Here is a 19,551-nt window from a genome sequence, read left to right on the forward strand (position 1 = left end):
CACTCATCTCAAAGAAGTTTCTGGAAATGCTTCTGTGTAGTTTCTATGTGAAGATATTCCCTTTTTCACCACAGGCCTCCAAGCACTCCAAATGTGCCCTTGCAGATTCTACAAAAAGAGTGCTTCCAAACTGCTCTATCAAAAGAAAGTTTCAGCTCTGTGAGTTGAATGCAAACATCACAAAGAAGTTTCTGAGAATGCTTCTGTGTGGATTTTATGTAAAGAGATTTCCTTTTTCTCCATTGGCCTCAAAGCGCTCCAAATGTCCACTTGCAGATTCTACAAAAAGAGAGTTTCAAAACTCCTCTCTCAAAAGAAGGATTCGACTCTCTGAGTTGAATGCACTCAGTACAAAGAAGTTTCTGGAAATGCTTCTGTGTAGTTTCTATGTGAAGATATTTCCTTTTTCACCACAGGCCTCCAAGCACTCCAAATGTGCCCTTGCAGATTCTACAAAATGAGTGCTTCCAAACTGCTCTATCAAAAGAAAGTTTCAGCTCTGTGAGTTGAATGCAAACATCACAAAGAAGTTTCTGAGAATGCTTCTGTGTGGATTTTATGTAAAGAGATTTCCTTTTTCTCCATTGGCCTCAAAGCGCTCCAAATGTCCACTTGCAGATTCTACAAAAAGAGTGTTTCAAAACTGCTCTATCAAAGGAAAGGTTCAACTCTGTGAGTTGAATGCACTCATCACAAAGAAGTTTCTGGAAATGCTTCTGTGTAGTTTCTATGTGAAGATATTTCCTTTTTCACCACAGGCCTCCAAGCACTCCAAATGTGCCCTTGCAGATTCTACAAAAAGAGTGCTTCCAAACTGCTCTATCAAAAGAAAGTTTCAGCTCTGTGAGTTGAATGCAAACTTCACTAAGAAGTTTCAGAGAATGCTTCTGTGTGGATTTTATGTAAAGAGTTTTCCTTTTTCTCCATTGGCCTCAAAGCGCTCCAAATGTTCACTTGCAGATTCTACAAAAGGAGTGTTACAAAACTGCTCTATCAAAGGAAACGTTCAGCTCTGTGAGTTGAATCCAAGCATGACAAAGAAGTTTCTGAGAATTCTTCTGTGTAGTTTTTATGTGAAGATATTCCCTTTTTCACTATTGCCCTCAAGGCACTCTAAATGTCCACTTGCAGATTCTACTAAAAGAGACTTTCAAAACTCCTCTCTCAAAAGAAGGATTCAACTCTCTGAGTTGAATGCACTCAGTACAAAGAAGTTACTGGAAATGCTTCTGTGTAGTTTTTATGTGAAGATAGTTCCTTTTTCACCACAGGCCTCCAAGCACTCCAAATGTGCCCTTGCAGATACTACAAAGAGAGTGCTTCCAAACTGCTCTATCCAAAGAAAATTTCAGCTCTGTGAGTTGAATGCAAACATCACAAAGAAGTTTCTGAGAATGCTTCTGTGTGGATTTTATGTAAAGAGATTTCCTTTTTCTCCATTGGCCTCAAAGCGCTCCAAATGTCCACTTGCAGATTCTACAAAAGGAGTGTTACAAAACTGCTCTATTAAAAGAAAGGTTCAACTCTGTGAGTTGGATGCACACATCACAAAGAAGTTTCTGAGAATGCTTCTGTCCAGTTTTTATGTGAAGACATTTCCTTTTTCACCAAAGCCCTCAAAGTGCTCCAAATGTCCACTTGCAGATTCTACGAAAACAGTGTTTCAAAACTGCTCAATGAAAAGAAAGCTTCATCTCCGTGAGTTGAATGCACACATTACAAGGAAGTTTCTGAGAATGCTTCCGTCTAGTTTCATGTCAAGATATCCCGTTTCCAAAGAAGGCCTCTAAGCTTTAGAATTACACACTAGCAAAGTCAGCAAAAAGAGTGTTTCAAAACTTTTCTGAAAAGAAAGGTTCAACTCTGTGAGTTGAATGCAAACATCACAAAGAAGTTTCTGAGAATGCTTCTGTGCAGTTTTTATGTGAAGAGTTTTGGTTTTTCTCCATTGGCCTCAAAGCGCTCCAAATGTCCACTTGCAGATTCTACAAAAAGAGTGTTTCAAAACTGCTCTATCAAAGGATAGGTTCAACACTGTGAGTTGAATTCACGCATCACAAAGAAGTTTCTGAAAATACTTCTGTGTAGTTTTTATGTGAAGATATTACCTTTATCACTATAGGCTTCAAGGCACTCTAAATGTCCACTTGCAGACACTACAAAAAGCGAATTTCAAAACTGCTCTATCAAAAGAAAGATTCAACTCTGTGTGTTGAATGCTCTCATCACAAAGAAGTTCCTGGAAATGCTTCTGTGTAGTTTTTAAGGGAAGATATTTCCTTTTTCACCGAAGGCCCCAAGCCCTCCAAATGTCCACTTGCAGATTCTACAAAAAGAGTGCTTCAAAACTGCTGTATAAAAAAAAGTTTCAGCTCTGTGAGTTGAATGCAAACTTCACAAAGAAGTTTCTGAGAATGCTTCTGTGTGGATTTTATGTAAAGAGTTTTCCTTTTTCTCCATTGGCCTCAAAGCGCTCCAAATGTTCACTTGCAGATTCTACAAAAGGAGTGTTACAAAACTGCTCTATTAAAAGAAATCTTCAACTCTGTGAGTTGGATGCACACATCACAAAGAAGTTTCTGAGAATGCTTCTGTCCAGTTTTTATGTGAAGACATTTCCTTTTTCACCAAAGCCCTCAAAGTGCTCCAAATGTCCACTTGCAGATTCTACAAAAAGAGTGCTTCAAAACTGCTCTATCAAAGGAAAGGTTCAGCTCTGTGAGTTGAATGCAAGCATGACAAAGAAGTTTCTGAGAATACTTCTGTGTAGTTTTTATGTGAAGATATTCCCTTTTTCACTATTGCCATCAAGGCACTCTAAATGTCCACTTGCAGATTCTACAAAAAGAGAGTTTCAAAACTCCTCTCTCAAAAGAAGGATTCAACTCTCTGAGTTGAATGCACTCAGTACAAAGAAGTTTCTGGAAATGCTTCTGTGTAGTTTCTATGTGAAGATATTTCCTTTTTCACCACAGGCCTCCAAGCACTCCAAATGTGCCCTTGCAGATTCTACAAAAGAGTGCTTCCAAACTGCTCTATCAAAAGAAAGTTTCAGCTCTGTGTGTTGAATGCAAACATCACAAAGAAGTTTCTGAGAATGCTTCTGTGTGGATTTTATGTAAAGAGATTTCCTTTTTCTCCATTGGCCTCAAAGCGCTCCAAATGTCCACTTGCAGATTCTACAAAAGGAGTGTTACAAAACTGCTCCATTAAAAGAAAGGTTCAACTCTGTGAGTTGGATGCACACATCACAAAGAAGTTTCTGAGAATGCTTCTGTCCAGTTTTTATGTGAAGACATTTCCTTTCTCACCAAAGCCCTCAAAGTGCTCCAAATGTCCACTTGCAGATTCTACGAAAACTGTGTTTCAAAACTGCTCAATGAAAAGAAAGCTTCATCTCCGTGAGTTGAGTGCACACATTACAAGGAAGTTTCTGAGAATGCTTCCGTCTAGTTTCATGTCAAGATATCCCGTTTCCAAAGAAGGCCTCTAAGCTTTAGAATTACACACTAGCAAATTCAGCAAAAAGAGTGTTTCAAAACTTTTCTGAAAAGAAAGGTTCAACTCTGTGAGTTGAATGCAAACATCACAAAGAAGTTTCTGAGAATGCTTCTGTGCAGTTTTTATGTGAAGAGTTTTGGTTTTTCTCCATTGGCCTCAAAGCGCTCCAAATGTCCACTTGCAGATTCTACAAAAAGAGTGTTTCAAAACTGCTCTATCAAAGGAAAGGTTCAACACTGTGAGTTGAATTCACGCATCACAAAGAAGTTTCTGAAAATACTTCTGTGTAGTTTTTATGTGAAGATATTACCTTTATCACTATAGGCTTCAAGGCACTCTAAATGTCCACTTGCAGACACTACAAAAAGAGAATTTCAAAACTGCTCTATCAAAAGAAAGATTCAACTCTGTGTGTTGAATGCACTCATCACAAAGAAGTTCCTGGAAATGCTTCTGTGTAGTTTTTAAGGGAAGATATTTCCTTTTTCACCGAAGGCCCCAAGCCCTCCAAATGTCCACTTGCAGATTCTACAAAAAGAGTGCTTCAAAACTGCTGTATCAAAAGAAAGTTTTAGCTCTGTGAGTTGAAAGCAAATTTCACAAAGAAGTTTCTGAGAATGCTTCTGTGTGGATTTTATGTAAAGAGATTTTCTTTTTCTCCATTGGCCTCAAAGCGCTCCAAATGTTCACTTGCAGATTCTACAAAAGGAGTGTTACAAAACTGCTCTATTAAAAGAAATGTTCAACTCTGTGAGTTGGATGCACACATCACAAAGAAGTTTCTGAGAATGCTTCTGTCCAGTTTTTATGTGAAGACATTTCCTTTTTCACCAAAGCCCTCAAAGTGCTCTAAATGTCCACTTGCAGATTCTACAAAAAGAGTGCTTCAAAACTGCTCTATCAAAGGAAAGGTTCAGCTCTGTGAGTTGAATGCAAGCATGACAAAGAAGTTTCTGAGAATACTTCTGTGTAGTTTTTATGTGAAGATATTCCCTTTTTCACTATTGCCCTCAAGGCACTCTAAATGTCCACTTGCAGGTTCTACTTAAAGAGACTTTCAAAACTCCTCTCTCAAAAGAAGGATTCAACTATCTGAGTTGAATGCACTCAGTACAAAGAAGTTACTGGAAATGCTTCTGTGTAGTTTTTATGTGAAGATATTTCCTTTTTCACCACAGGCCTCCAAGCACTCCAAATGTGCCCTTGCAGATACTACAAAAAGAGTGCTTCCAAACTGCTCTATCCAAAGAAAATTTCAGCTCTGTGAGTTGAATGCAAACATCACAAAGAAGTTTCTGAGAATGCTTCTGTGTGGATTTTATGTAAAGAGATTTCCTTTTTCTCCATTGTCCTCAAAGCGCTCCAAATGTCCACTTGCAGATTCTACAAAAGGAGTGTTACAAAACTGCTCCATTAAAAGAAAGGTTCAACTCTGTGAGTTGGATGCACACATCACAAAGAAGTTTCTGAGAATGCTTCTGTCCAGTTTTTATGTGAAGACATTTCCTTTTTCACCAAAGCCCTCAAAGTGCTCCAAATGTCCACTTGCAGATTCTACGAAAACAGTGTTTCAAAACTGCTCAATGAAAAGAAAGCTTCATCTCCGTGAGTTGAGTGCACACATTACAAGGAAGTTTCTGAGAATGCTTCCGTCTAGTTTCATGTCAAGATATCCCGTTTCCAAAGAAGGCCTCTAAGCTTTAGAATTACACACTAGCAAATTCAGCAAAAAGAGTGTTTCACAACTTTTCTGAAAAGAAAGGTTCAACTCTGTGAGTTGAATGCAAACATCACAAAGAAGTTTCTGAGAATGCTTCTGTGCAGTTTTTATGTGAAGAGTTTTGGTTTTTCTCCATTGGCCTCAAAGCGCTCCAAATGTCCACTTGCAGATTCTACAAAAAGAGTGTTTCAAAACTGCTCTATCAAAGGAAAGGTTCAACACTGTGAGTTGAATTCACGCATCACAAAGAAGTTTCTGCAAATACTTCTGTGTAGTTTTTATGAGAAGATATTACCTTTATCACTATAGGCTTCAAGGCACTCTAAATGTCCACTTGCAGACACTACAAAAAGAGAATTTCAAAACTGCTCTATCAAAAGAAAGATTCAACTCTGTGTGTTGAATGCACTCATCACAAAGAAGTTCCTGGAAATGCTTCTGTGTAGTTTTTAAGGGAAGATATTTCCTTTTTCACCGAAGGCCCCAAGCCCTCCAAATGTCCACTTGCAGATTCTACAAAAAGAGTGCTTCAAAACTGCTGTATCAAAAGAAAGTTTTAGCTCTGTGAGTTGAATGCAAATTTCACAAAGAAGTTTCTGAGAATGCTTCTGTGTGGATTTTATGTAAAGAGTTTTTCTTTTTCTCCATTGGCCTCAAAGCGCTCCAAATGTTCACTTGCAGATTCTACAAAAGGAGTGTTACAAAACTGCTCTATTAAAAGAAATGTTCAACTCTGTGAGTTGGATGCACACATCACAAAGTAGTTTCTGAGAATGCTTCTGTCCAGTTTTTATGTGAAGACATTTCCTTTTTCACCAAAGCCCTCAAAGTGCTCTAAATGTCCACTTGCAGATTCTACAAAAAGAGTGCTTCAAAACTGCTCTATCAAAGGAAAGGTTCAGCTCTGTGAGTTGAATGCAAGCATGACAAAGAAGTTTCTGAGAATACTTCTGTGTAGTTTTTATGTGAAGATATTCCCTTTTTCACTATTGCCCTCAAGGCACTCTAAATGTCCACTTGCAGGTTCTACTTAAAGAGACTTTCAAAACTCCTCTCTCCAAAGAAGGATTCAACTATCTGAGTTGAATGCACTCAGTACAAAGAAGTTACTGGAAATGCTTCTGTGTAGTTTTTATGTGAAGATATTTCCTTTTTCACCACAGGCCTCCAAGCACTCCAAATGTGCCCTTGCAGATACTACAAAAAGAGTGCTTCCAAACTGCTCTATCCAAAGAAAATTTCAGCTCTGTGAGTTGAATGCAAACATCACAAAGAAGTTTCTGATAATGCTTCTGTGTGGATTTTATGTAAAGAGATTTCCTTTTTCTCCATTGGCCTCAAAGCGCTCCAAATGTCCACTTGCAGATTCTACAAAAGGAGTGTTACAAAACTGCTCCATTAAAAGAAAGGTTCAACTCTGTGAGTTGGATGCACACATCACAAAGAAGTTTCTGAGAATGCTTCTGTCCAGTTTTTATGTGAAGACATTTCCTTTTTCACCAAAGCCCTCAAAGTGCTCCAAATGTCCACTTGCAGATTCTACGAAAACAGTGTTTCAAAACTGCTCAATGAAAAGAAAGCTTCATCTCCGTGAGTTGAGTGCACACATTACAAGGAAGTTTCTGAGAATGCTTCCGTCTAGTTTCATGTCAAGATATCCCGTTTCCAAAGAAGGCCTCTAAGCTTTAGAATTACACACTAGCAAATTCAGCAAAAAGAGTGTTTCAAAACTTTTCTGAAAAGAAAGGTTCAACTCTGTGAGTTGAATGCAAACATCACAAAGAAGTTTCTGAGAATGCTTCTGTGCAGTTTTTATGTGAAGAGTTTTGGTTTTTCTCCATTGGCCTCAAAGCGCTCCAAATGTCCACTTGCAGATTCTACAAAAAGAGTGTTTCAAAACTGCTCTATCAAAGGAAAGGTTCAACACTGTGGGTTGAATTCACGCATCACAAAGAAGTTTCTGCAAATATTTCTGTGTAGTTTTTATGTGAAGATATTACCTTTATCACTATAGGCTTCAAGGCACTCTAAATGTCCACTTGCAGACACTACAAAAAGAGAATTTCAAAACTGCTCTATCAAAAGAAAGATTCAACTCTGTGTGTTGAATGCACTCATCACAAAGAAGTTCCTGGAAATGCTTCTGTGTAGTTTTTAAGGGAAGATATTTCCTTTTTCACCGAAGGCCCCAAGCCCTCCAAATGTCCACTTGCAGATTCTACAAAAAGATTGCTTCAAAACTGCTGTATCAAAAGAAAGTTTTAGCTCTGTGAGTTGAATGCAAATTTCACAAAGAAGTTTCTGAGAATGCTTCTGTGTGGATTTTATGTAAAGAGTTTTCCTTTTTCTCCATTGGCCTCAAAGCGCTCCAAATGTTCACTTGCAGATTCTACAAAAGGAGTGTTACAAAACTGCTCTATTAAAAGAAATGTTCAACTCTGTGAGTTGGATGCACACATCACAAAGAAGTTTCTGAGAATGCTTCTGTCCAGTTTTTATGTGAAGACATTTCCTTTTTCACCAAAGCCCTCAAAGTGCTCTAAATGTCCACTTGCAGATTCTACAAAAAGAGTGCTTCAAAACTGCTCTATCAAAGGAAAGGTTCAGCTCTGTGAGTTGAATGCAAGCATGACAAAGAAGTTTCTGAGAATACTTCTGTGTAGTTTTTATGTGAAGATATTCCCTTTTTCACTATTGCCCTCAAGGCACTCTAAATGTCCACTTGCAGGTTCTACTTAAAGAGACTTTCAAAACTCCTCTCTCAAAAGAAGGATTCAACTATCTGAGTTGAATGCACTCAGTACAAAGAAGTTACTGGAAATGCTTCTGTGTAGTTTTTATGTGAAGATATTTCCTTTTTCACCACAGGCCTCCAAGCACTCCAAATGTGCCCTTGCAGATACTACAAAAAGAGTGCTTCCAAACTGCTCTATCCAAAGAAAATTTCAGCTCTGTGAGTTGAATGCAAACATCACAAAGAAGTTTGTGAGAATGCTTCTGTGTGGATTTTATGTAAAGAGATTTCCTTTTTCTCCATTGTCCTCAAAGCGCTCCAAATGTCCACTTGCAGATTCTACAAAAGGAGTGTTACAAAACTGCTCCATTAAAAGAAAGGTTCAACTCTGTGAGTTGGATGCACACATCACAAAGAAGTTTCTGAGAATGCTTCTGTCCAGTTTTTATGTGAAGACATTTCCTTTTTCACCAAAGCCCTCAAAGTGCTCCAAATGTCCACTTGCAGATTCTACGAAAACAGTGTTTCAAAACTGCTCAATGAAAAGAAAGCTTCATCTCCGTGAGTTGAGTGCACACATTACAAGGAAGTTTCTGAGAATGCTTCCGTCTAGTTTCATGTCAAGATATCCCGTTTCCAAAGAAGGCCTCTAAGCTTTAGAATTACACACTAGCAAATTCAGCAAAAAGAGTGTTTCAAAACTTTTCTGAAAAGAAAGGTTCAACTCTGTGAGTTGAATGCAAACATCACAAAGAAGTTTCTGAGAATGCTTCTGTGCAGTTTTTATGTGAAGAGTTTTGGTTTTTCTCCATTGGCCTCAAAGCGCTCCAAATGTCCACTTGCAGATTCTACAAAAAGAGTGTTTCAAAACTGCTCTATCAAAGGATAGGTTCAACACTGTGAGTTGAATTCACGCATCACAAAGAAGTTTCTGAAAATACTTCTGTGTAGTTTTTATGTGAAGATATTACCTTTATCACTATAGGCTTCAAGGCACTCTAAATGTCCACTTGCAGACACTACAAAAAGAGAATTTCAAAACTGCTCTATCAAAAGAAAGATTCAACTCTGTGTGTTGAATGCACTCATCACAAAGAAGTTCCTGTAAATGCTTCTGTGTAGTTTTTAAGGGAAGATATTTCCTTTTTCACCGAAGGCCCCAAGCCCTCCAAATGTCCACTTGCAGATTCTACAAAAAGAGTGCTTCAAAACTGCTCTATCAAAAGAAAGTTTCAGCTCTGTGAGTTGAATGCAAACTTCACAATGAAGTTTCTGAGAATGCTTCTGTGTGGATTTTATGTAAAGAGTTTTCCTTTTTCTCCATTGGCCTCAAAGCGCTCCAAATGTTCACTTGCAGATTCTACAAAAGGAGTGTTACAAAACTGCTCTATTAAAAGAAATGTTCAACTCTGTGAGTTGGATGCACACATCACAAAGAAGTTTCTGAGAATGCTTCTGTCCAGTTTTTATGTGAAGACATTTCCTTTTTCACCAAAGCCCTCAAAGAGCTCCAAATGTCCCCTTGCAGATTCTACAAAAAGAGTGCTTCAAAACTGCTCTATCAAAGGAAAGGTTCAGCTCTGTGAGTTGAATGCAAGCATGACAAAGAAGTTTCTGAGAATACTTCTGTGTAGTTTTTATGTGAAGATATTCCCTTTTTCACTATTGCCCTCAAGGCACTCTAAATGTCCACTTGCAGATTCTACAAAAAGAGAGTTTCAAAACTCCTCTCTCAAAAGAAGGATTCAACTTTCTGAGTTGAATGCACTCAGTACAAAGAAGTTTCTGGAAATGCTTCTGTGTAGTTTCTATGTGAAGATATTTCCTTTTTCACCACAGGCCTCCAAGCACTCCAAATGTGCCCTTGCAGATTCTACAAAAAGAGTGCTTCCAAACTGCTCTATCAAAAGAAAGTTTCAGCTCTGTGAGTTGAATGCAAACATCACAAAGAAGTTTCTGAGAATGCTTCTGTGTGGATTTTTTGTAAAGAGATTTCCTTTTTCTCCATTGGCCTCAAAGCGCTCCAAATGTCCACTTGCAGATTCTACAAAAAGAGTGTTTCAAAACTGCTCTATCAAAGGAAAGGTTCAACACTGTGCATTGAATTCACGGATCACAAAGAAGTTTCTGAAAATACTTCTGTGTAGTTTTTATGTGAAGATATTACCTTTATCACTATAGGCCTCAAGGCACTCTAAATGTCCACTTGCAGATACTACAAAAAGAGAATTTCAAAACCGCTCTATCAAAAGAAAGATTCAACTCTGTGAGTTGAATGCACTCATCACAAAGAAGTTTCTGGAAATGCTTCTGTGTAGTTTTTAAGGGAAGATATTTCCTTTTTCACCGAAGGCCCCAAGCCCTCCAAATGTCCACTTGCAGATTCTACAAAAAGATTGCTTCAAAACTGCTGTATCAAAAGAAAGTTTTAGCTCTGTGAGTTGAATGCAAATTTCACAAAGAAGTTTCTGAGAATGCTTCTGTGTGGATTTTATGTAAAGAGTTTTTCTTTTTCTCGATTGGCCTCAAAGCGCTCCAAATGTTCACTTGCAGATTCTACAAAAGGAGTGTTACAAAACTGCTCTATTAAAAGAAATGTTCAACTCTGTGAGTTGGATGCACACATCACAAAGAAGTTTCTGAGAATGCTTCTGTCCAGTTTTTATGTGAAGACATTTCCTTTTTCACCAAAGCCCTCAAAGTGCTCTAAATGTCCACTTGCAGATTCTACAAAAAGAGTGCTTCAAAACTGCTCTATCAAAGGAAAGGTTCAGCTCTGTGAGTTGAATGCAAGCATGACAAAGAAGTTTCTGAGAATACTTCTGTGTAGTTTTTATGTGAAGATATTCCCTTTTTCACTATTGCCCTCAAGGCACTCTAAATGTCCACTTGCAGGTTCTACTTAAAGAGACTTTCAAAACTCCTCTCTCAAAAGAAGGATTCAACTATCTGAGTTGAATGCACTCAGTACAAAGAAGTTACTGGAAATGCTTCTGTGTAGTTTTTATGTGAAGATATTTCCTTTTTCACCACAGGCCTCCAAGCACTCCAAATGTGCCCTTGCAGATACTACAAAAAGAGTGCTTCCAAACTGCTCTATCCAAAGAAAATTTCAGCTCTGTGAGTTGAATGCAAACATCACAAAGAAGTTTCTGAGAATGCTTCTGTGTGGATTTTATGTAAAGAGATTTCCTTTTTCTCCATTGTCCTCAAAGCGCTCCAAATGTCCACTTGCAGATTCTACAAAAGGAGTGTTACAAAACTGCTCCATTAAAAGAAAGGTTCAACTCTGTGAGTTGGATGCACACATCACAAAGAAGTTTCTGAGAATGCTTCTGTCCAGTTTTTATGTGAAGACATTTCCTTTTTCACCAAAGCCCTCAAAGTGCTCCAAATGTCCACTTGCAGATTCTACGAAAACAGTGTTTCAAAACTGCTCAATGAAAAGAAAGCTTCATCTCCGTGAGTTGAGTGCACACATTACAAGGAAGTTTCTGAGAATGCTTCCGTCTAGTTTCATGTCAAGATATCCCGTTTCCAAAGAAGGCCTCTAAGCTTTAGAATTACACACTAGCAAATTCAGCAAAAAGAGTGTTTCAAAACTTTTCTGAAAAGAAAGGTTCAACTCTGTGAGTTGAATGCAAACATCACAAAGAAGTTTCTGAGAATGCTTCTGTGCAGTTTTTATGTGAAGAGTTTTGGTTTTTCTCCATTGGCCTCAAAGCGCTCCAAATGTCCACTTGCAGATTCTACAAAAAGAGTGTTTCAAAACTGCTCTATCAAAGGATAGGTTCAACACTGTGAGTTGAATTCACGCATCACAAAGAAGTTTCTGAAAATACTTCTGTGTAGTTTTTATGTGAAGATATTACCTTTATCACTATAGGCTTCAAGGCACTCTAAATGTCCACTTGCAGACACTACAAAAAGAGAATTTCAAAACTGCTCTATCAAAAGAAAGATTCAACTCTGTGTGTTGAATGCACTCATCACAAAGAAGTTCCTGTAAATGCTTCTGTGTAGTTTTTAAGGGAAGATATTTCCTTTTTCACCGAAGGCCCCAAGCCCTCCAAATGTCCACTTGCAGATTCTACAAAAAGAGTGCTTCAAAACTGCTCTATCAAAAGAAAGTTTCAGCTCTGTGAGTTGAATGCAAACTTCACAATGAAGTTTCTGAGAATGCTTCTGTGTGGATTTTATGTAAAGAGTTTTCCTTTTTCTCCATTGGCCTCAAAGCGCTCCAAATGTTCACTTGCAGATTCTACAAAAGGAGTGTTACAAAACTGCTCTATTAAAAGAAATGTTCAACTCTGTGAGTTGGATGCACACATCACAAAGAAGTTTCTGAGAATGCTTCTGTCCAGTTTTTATGTGAAGACATTTCCTTTTTCACCAAAGCCCTCAAAGAGCTCCAAATGTCCCCTTGCAGATTCTACAAAAAGAGTGCTTCAAAACTGCTCTATCAAAGGAAAGGTTCAGCTCTGTGAGTTGAATGCAAGCATGACAAAGAAGTTTCTGAGAATACTTCTGTGTAGTTTTTATGTGAAGATATTCCCTTTTTCACTATTGCCCTCAAGGCACTCTAAATGTCCACTTGCAGATTCTACAAAAAGAGAGTTTCAAAACTCCTCTCTCAAAAGAAGGATTCAACTTTCTGAGTTGAATGCACTCAGTACAAAGAAGTTTCTGGAAATGCTTCTGTGTAGTTTCTATGTGAAGATATTTCCTTTTTCACCACAGGCCTCCAAGCACTCCAAATGTGCCCTTGCAGATTCTACAAAAAGAGTGCTTCCAAACTGCTCTATCAAAAGAAAGTTTCAGCTCTGTGAGTTGAATGCAAACATCACAAAGAAGTTTCTGAGAATGCTTCTGTGTGGATTTTTTGTAAAGAGATTTCCTTTTTCTCCATTGGCCTCAAAGCGCTCCAAATGTCCACTTGCAGATTCTACAAAAAGAGTGTTTCAAAACTGCTCTATCAAAGGAAAGGTTCAACACTGTGCATTGAATTCACGGATCACAAAGAAGTTTCTGAAAATACTTCTGTGTAGTTTTTATGTGAAGATATTACCTTTATCACTATAGGCCTCAAGGCACTCTAAATGTCCACTTGCAGATACTACAAAAAGAGAATTTCAAAACCGCTCTATCAAAAGAAAGATTCAACTCTGTGAGTTGAATGCACTCATCACAAAGAAGTTTCTGGAAATGCTTCTGTGTAGTTTTTAAGGGAAGATATTTCCTTTTTCACCGAAGGCCCCAAGCCCTCCAAATGTCCACTTGCAGATTCTACAAAAAGATTGCTTCAAAACTGCTGTATCAAAAGAAAGTTTTAGCTCTGTGAGTTGAATGCAAATTTCACAAAGAAGTTTCTGAGAATGCTTCTGTGTGGATTTTATGTAAAGAGTTTTTCTTTTTCTCGATTGGCCTCAAAGCGCTCCAAATGTTCACTTGCAGATTCTACAAAAGGAGTGTTACAAAACTGCTCTATTAAAAGAAATGTTCAACTCTGTGAGTTGGATGCACACATCACAAAGAAGTTTCTGAGAATGCTTCTGTCCAGTTTTTATGTGAAGACATTTCCTTTTTCACCAAAGCCCTCAAAGTGCTCTAAATGTCCACTTGCAGATTCTACAAAAAGAGTGCTTCAAAACTGCTCTATCAAAGGAAAGGTTCAGCTCTGTGAGTTGAATGCAAGCATGACAAAGAAGTTTCTGAGAATACTTCTGTGTAGTTTTTATGTGAAGATATTCCCTTTTTCACTATTGCCCTCAAGGCACTCTAAATGTCCACTTGCAGGTTCTACTTAAAGAGACTTTCAAAACTCCTCTCTCAAAAGAAGGATTCAACTATCTGAGTTGAATGCACTCAGTACAAAGAAGTTACTGGAAATGCTTCTGTGTAGTTTTTATGTGAAGATATTTCCTTTTTCACCACAGGCCTCCAAGCACTCCAAATGTGCCCTTGCAGATACTACAAAAAGAGTGCTTCCAAACTGCTCTATCCAAAGAAAATTTCAGCTCTGTGAGTTGAATGCAAACATCACAAAGAAGTTTCTGAGAATGCTTCTGTGTGGATTTTATGTAAAGAGATTTCCTTTTTCTCCATTGTCCTCAAAGCGCTCCAAATGTCCACTTGCAGATTCTACAAAAGGAGTGTTACAAAACTGCTCCATTAAAAGAAAGGTTCAACTCTGTGAGTTGGATGCACACATCACAAAGAAGTTTCTGAGAATGCTTCTGTCCAGTTTTTATGTGAAGACATTTCCTTTTTCACCAAAGCCCTCAAAGTGCTCCAAATGTCCACTTGCAGATTCTACGAAAACAGTGTTTCAAAACTGCTCAATGAAAAGAAAGCTTCATCTCCGTGAGTTGAGTGCACACATTACAAGGAAGTTTCTGAGAATGCTTCCGTCTAGTTTCATGTCAAGATATCCCGTTTCCAAAGAAGGCCTCTAAGCTTTAGAATTACACACTAGCAAATTCAGCAAAAAGAGTGTTTCAAAACTTTTCTGAAAAGAAAGGTTCAACTCTGTGAGTTGAATGCAAACATCACAAAGAAGTTTCTGAGAATGCTTCTGTGCAGTTTTTATGTGAAGAGTTTTGGTTTTTCTCCATTGGCCTCAAAGCGCTCCAAATGTCCACTTGCAGATTCTACAAAAAGAGTGTTTCAAAACTGCTCTATCAAAGGATAGGTTCAACACTGTGAGTTGAATTCACGCATCACAAAGAAGTTTCTGAAAATACTTCTGTGTAGTTTTTATGTGAAGATATTACCTTTATCACTATAGGCTTCAAGGCACTCTAAATGTCCACTTGCAGACACTACAAAAAGAGAATTTCAAAACTGCTCTATCAAAAGAAAGATTCAACTCTGTGTGTTGAATGAACTCATCACAAAGAAGTTCCTGTAAATGCTTCTGTGTAGTTTTTAAGGGAAGATATTTCCTTTTTCACCGAAGGCCCCAAGCCCTCCAAATGTCCACTTGCAGATTCTACAAAAAGAGTGCTTCAAAACTGCTCTATCAAAAGAAAGTTTCAGCTCTGTGAGTTGAATGCAAACTTCACAAAGAAGTTTCTGAGAATGCTTCTGTGTGGATTTTATGTAAAGAGTTTTCCTTTTTCTCCATTGGCCTCAAAGCGCTCCAAATGTTCACTTGCAGATTCTACAAAAGGAGTGTTACAAAACTGCTCTATTAAAAGAAATGTTCAACTCTGTGAGTTGGATGCACACATCACAAAGAAGTTTCTGAGAATGCTTCTGTCCAGTTTTTATGTGAAGACATTTCCTTTTTCACCAAAGCCCTCAAAGAGCTCCAAATGTCCCCTTGCAGATTCTACAAAAAGAGTGCTTCAAAACTGCTCTATCAAAGGAAAGGTTCAGCTCTGTGAGTTGAATGCAAGCATGACAAAGAAGTTTCTGAGAATACTTCTGTGTAGTTTTTATGTGAAGATATTCCCTTTTTCACTATTGCCCTCAAGGCACTCTAAATGTCCACTTGCAGATTCTACAAAAAGAGAGTTTCAAAACTCCTCTCTCAAAAGAAGGATTCAACTTTCTGAGTTGAATGCACTCAGTACAAAGAAGTTTCTGGAAATGCTTCTGTGTAGTTTCTATGTGAAGATATTTCCTTTTTCACCACAGGCCTCCAAGCACTCCAAATGTGCCCTTGCAGATTCTACAAAAAGAGTGCTTCCAAACTGCTCTATCAAAAGAAAGTTTCAGCTCTGTGAGTTGAATGCAAACATCACAAAGAAGTTTCTGAGAATGCTTCTGTGTGGATTTTTTGTAAAGAGATTTCCTTTTTCTCCATTGGCCTCAAAGCGCTCCAAATGTCCACTTGCAGATTCTACAAAAAGAGTGTTTCAAAACTGCTCTATCAAAGGAAAGGTTCAACACTGTGAGTTGAATTCACGCATCACAAAGAAGTTTCTGAAAATACTTCTGTGTAGTTTTTATGTGAAGATATTACCTTTATCACTATAGGCCTCAAGGCACTCTAAATGTCCACTTGCAGATACTACAAAAAGAGAATTTCAAAACCGCTCTATCAAAAGAAAGATTCAACTCTGTGAGTTGAATGCACTCATCACAAAGAAGTTTCTGCAAATGCTTCTGTGTAGTTTTTAAGGGAAGATATTTCCTTTTTCACCCAAGGCCCCAAGCGCTACAAATGTCCACTTGCAGATTCTACAAAAAGAGTGCTTCAAAACTGCTCTATCCAAAGAAAATTTCAGCTCTGTGAGTTGAATGCAAACATCACAAAGAAGTTTCTGAGAATGCTTCTGTGTGGATTTTATGTAAAGAGATTTCCTTTTTCTCCATTGGCCTCAAAGCGCTCCAAATGTCCACTTGCAGATTCTACAAAAGGAGTGTTACAAAACTGCTCTATTAAAAGAAAGGTTCAACTCTGTGAGTTGGATGCACACATCACAAAGAAGTTTCTGAGAATGCTTCTGTCCAGTTTTTATGTGAAGACATTTCCTTTTTCACCAAAGCCCTCAAAGTGCTCCAAATGTCCACTTGCAGATTCTACGAAAACAGTGTTTCAAAACTGCTCAATGAAAAGAAAGCTTCATCTCCGTGAGTTGAATGCACACATTACAAGGAAGTTTCTGAGAATGCTTCCGTCTAGTTTCATGTCAAGATATCCCGTTTCCAAAGAAGGCCTCTAAGCTTTAGAATTACACACTAGCAAATTCAGCAAAAAGAGTGTTTCAAAACTTTTCTGAAAAGAAAGGTTCAACTCTGTGAGTTGAATGCAAACATCACAAAGAAGTTTCTGAGAATGCTTCTGTGCAGTTTTTATGTGAAGAGTTTTGGTTTTTCTCCATTGGCCTCAAAGCGCTCCAAATGTCCACATGCAGATTCTACAAAAAGAGTGTTTCAAAACTGCTCTATCAAAGGAAAGGTTCAACACTGTGAGTTGAATTCACGCATCACAAAGAAGTTTCTGAAAATACTTCTGTGTAGTTTTTATGTGAAGATATTACCTTTATCACTATAGGCTTCAAGGCACTCTAAATGTCCACTTGCAGACACTACAAAAAGAGAATTTCAAAACTGCTCTATCAAAAGAAAGATTCAACTCTGTGTGTTGAATGCACTCATCACAAAGAAGTTCCTGGAAATGCTTCTGTGTAGTTTTTAAGGGAAGATATTTCCTTTTTCACCGAAGGCCCCAAGCCCTCCAAATGTCCACTTGCAGATTCTACAAAAAGAGTGCTTCAAAACTGCTCTATCAAAAGAAAGTTTTAGCTCTGTGAGTTGAATGCAAATTTCACAAAGAAGTTTCTGAGAATGCTTCTGTGTGGATTTTATGTAAAGAGTTTTCCTTTTTCTCCATTGGCCTCAAAGCGCTCCAAATGTTCACTTGCAGATTCTACAAAAGGAGTGTTACAAAACTGCTCTATTAAAAGAAATGTTCAACTCTGTGAGTTGGATGCACACATCACAAAGAAGTTTCTGAGAATGCTTCTGTCCAGTTTTTATGTGAAGACATTTCATTTTTCACCAAAGCCCTCAAAGTGCTCTAAATGTCCACTTGCAGATTCTACAAAAAGAGTGCTTCAAAACTGCTCTATCAAAGGAAAGGTTCAGCTCTGTGAGTTGAATGCAAGCATGACAAAGAAGTTTCTGAGAATACTTCTGTGTAGTTTTTATGTGAAGATATTCCCTTTTTCACTATTGCCCTCAAGGCACTCTAAATGTCCACTTGCAGATTCTACTAAAAGAGACTTTCAAAACTCCTCTCTCAAAAGAAGGATTCAACTATCTGAGTTGAATGCACTCAGTACAAAGAAGTTACTGGAAATGCTTCTGTGTAGTTTTTATGTGAAGATAGTTCCTTTTTCACCACAGGCCTCCAAGCACTCCAAATGTGCCCTTGCAGATAGTACAAAAAGAGTGCTTCCAAACTGCTCTATCCAAAGAAAATTTCAGCTCTGTGAGTTGAATGCAAACATCACAAAGAAGTTTCTGAGAATGCTTCTGTGTGGATTTTATGTAAAGAGATTTCCTTTTTCTCCATTGGCCTCAAAGCGCTCCAAATGTCCACTTGCAGATTCTACAAAAGGAGTGTTACAAAACTGCTCCATTAAAAGAAAGGTTCAACTCTGTGAGTTGGATGCACACATCACATAGAAGTTTCTGAGAATGCTTCTGTCCAGTTTTTATGTGAAGACATTTCCTTTTTCACCAAAGCCCTCAAAGTGCTCCAAATGTCCACTTGCAGATACTACGAAAACAGTGTTTCAAAACTGCTCAATGAAAAGAAAGCTTCATCTCCGTGAGTTGAGTGCACACATTACAAGGAAGTTTCTGAGAATGCTTCCGTCTAGTTTCATGTCAAGATATCCCGTTTCCAAAGAAGGCCTCTAAGCTTTAGAATTACACACTAGCAAATTCAGCAAAAAGAGTGTTTCACAACTTTTCTGAAAAGAAAGGTTCAACTCTGTGAGTTGAATGCAAACATCACAAAGAAGTTTCTGAGAATGCTTCTGTGCAGTTTTTATGTGAAGAGTTTTGGTTTTTCTCCATTGGCCTCAAAGCGCTCCAAATGTCCACTTGCAGATTCTACAAAAAGAGTGTTTCAAAACTGCTCTATCAAAGGAAAGGTTCAACACTGTGAGTTGAATTCACGCATCACAAAGAAGTTTCTGAAAATACTTCTGTGTAGTTTTTATGTGAAGATATTACCTTTATCACTATAGGCCTCAAGGCACTCTAAATGTCCACTTGCAGATACTACAAAAAGAGAATTTCAAAACCGCTCTATCAAAAGAAAGATTCAACTCTGTGAGTTGAATGCACTCATCACAAAGAAGTTTCTGCAAATGCTTCTGTGTAGTTTTTAAGGGAAGATATTTCCTTTTTCACCCAAGGCCCCAAGCGCTACAAATGTCCACTTGCAGATTCTACAAAAAGAGTGCTTCAAAACTGCTCTATCCAAAGAAAATTTCAGCTCTGTGAGTTGAATGCAAACATCACAAAGAAGTTTCTGAGAATGCTTCTGTGTGGATTTTATGTAAAGAGATTTCCTTTTTCTCCATTGGCCTCAAAGCGCTCCAAATGTCCACTTGCAGATTCTACAAAAGGAGTGTTACAAAACTGCTCTATTAAAAGAAAGGTTCAACTCTGTGAGTTGGATGCACACATCACAAAGAAGTTTCTGAGAATGCTTCTGTCCAGTTTTTATGTGAAGACATTTCCTTTTTCACCAAAGCCCTCAAAGTGCTCCAAATGTCCACTTGCAGATTCTACGAAAACAGTGTTTCAAAACTGCTCAATGAAAAGAAAGCTTCATCTCCGTGAGTTGAATGCACACATTACAAGGAAGTTTCTGAGAATGCTTCCGTCTAGTTTCATGTCAAGATATCCCGTTTCCAAAGAAGGCCTCTAAGCTTTAGAATTACACACTAGCAAATTCAGCAAAAAGAGTGTTTCAAAACTTTTCTGAAAAGAAAGGTTCAACTCTGTGAGTTGAATGCAAACATCACAAAGAAGTTTCTGAGAATGCTTCTGTGCAGTTTTTATGTGAAGAGTTTTGGTTTTTCTCCATTGGCCTCAAAGCGCTCCAAATGTCCACATGCAGATTCTA

Source organism: Gorilla gorilla, chromosome 8, assembly GCF_029281585.2.
Source record: "Gorilla gorilla gorilla isolate KB3781 chromosome 8, NHGRI_mGorGor1-v2.1_pri, whole genome shotgun sequence".
Lineage (NCBI taxonomy): Eukaryota > Metazoa > Chordata > Mammalia > Primates > Hominidae > Gorilla > Gorilla gorilla.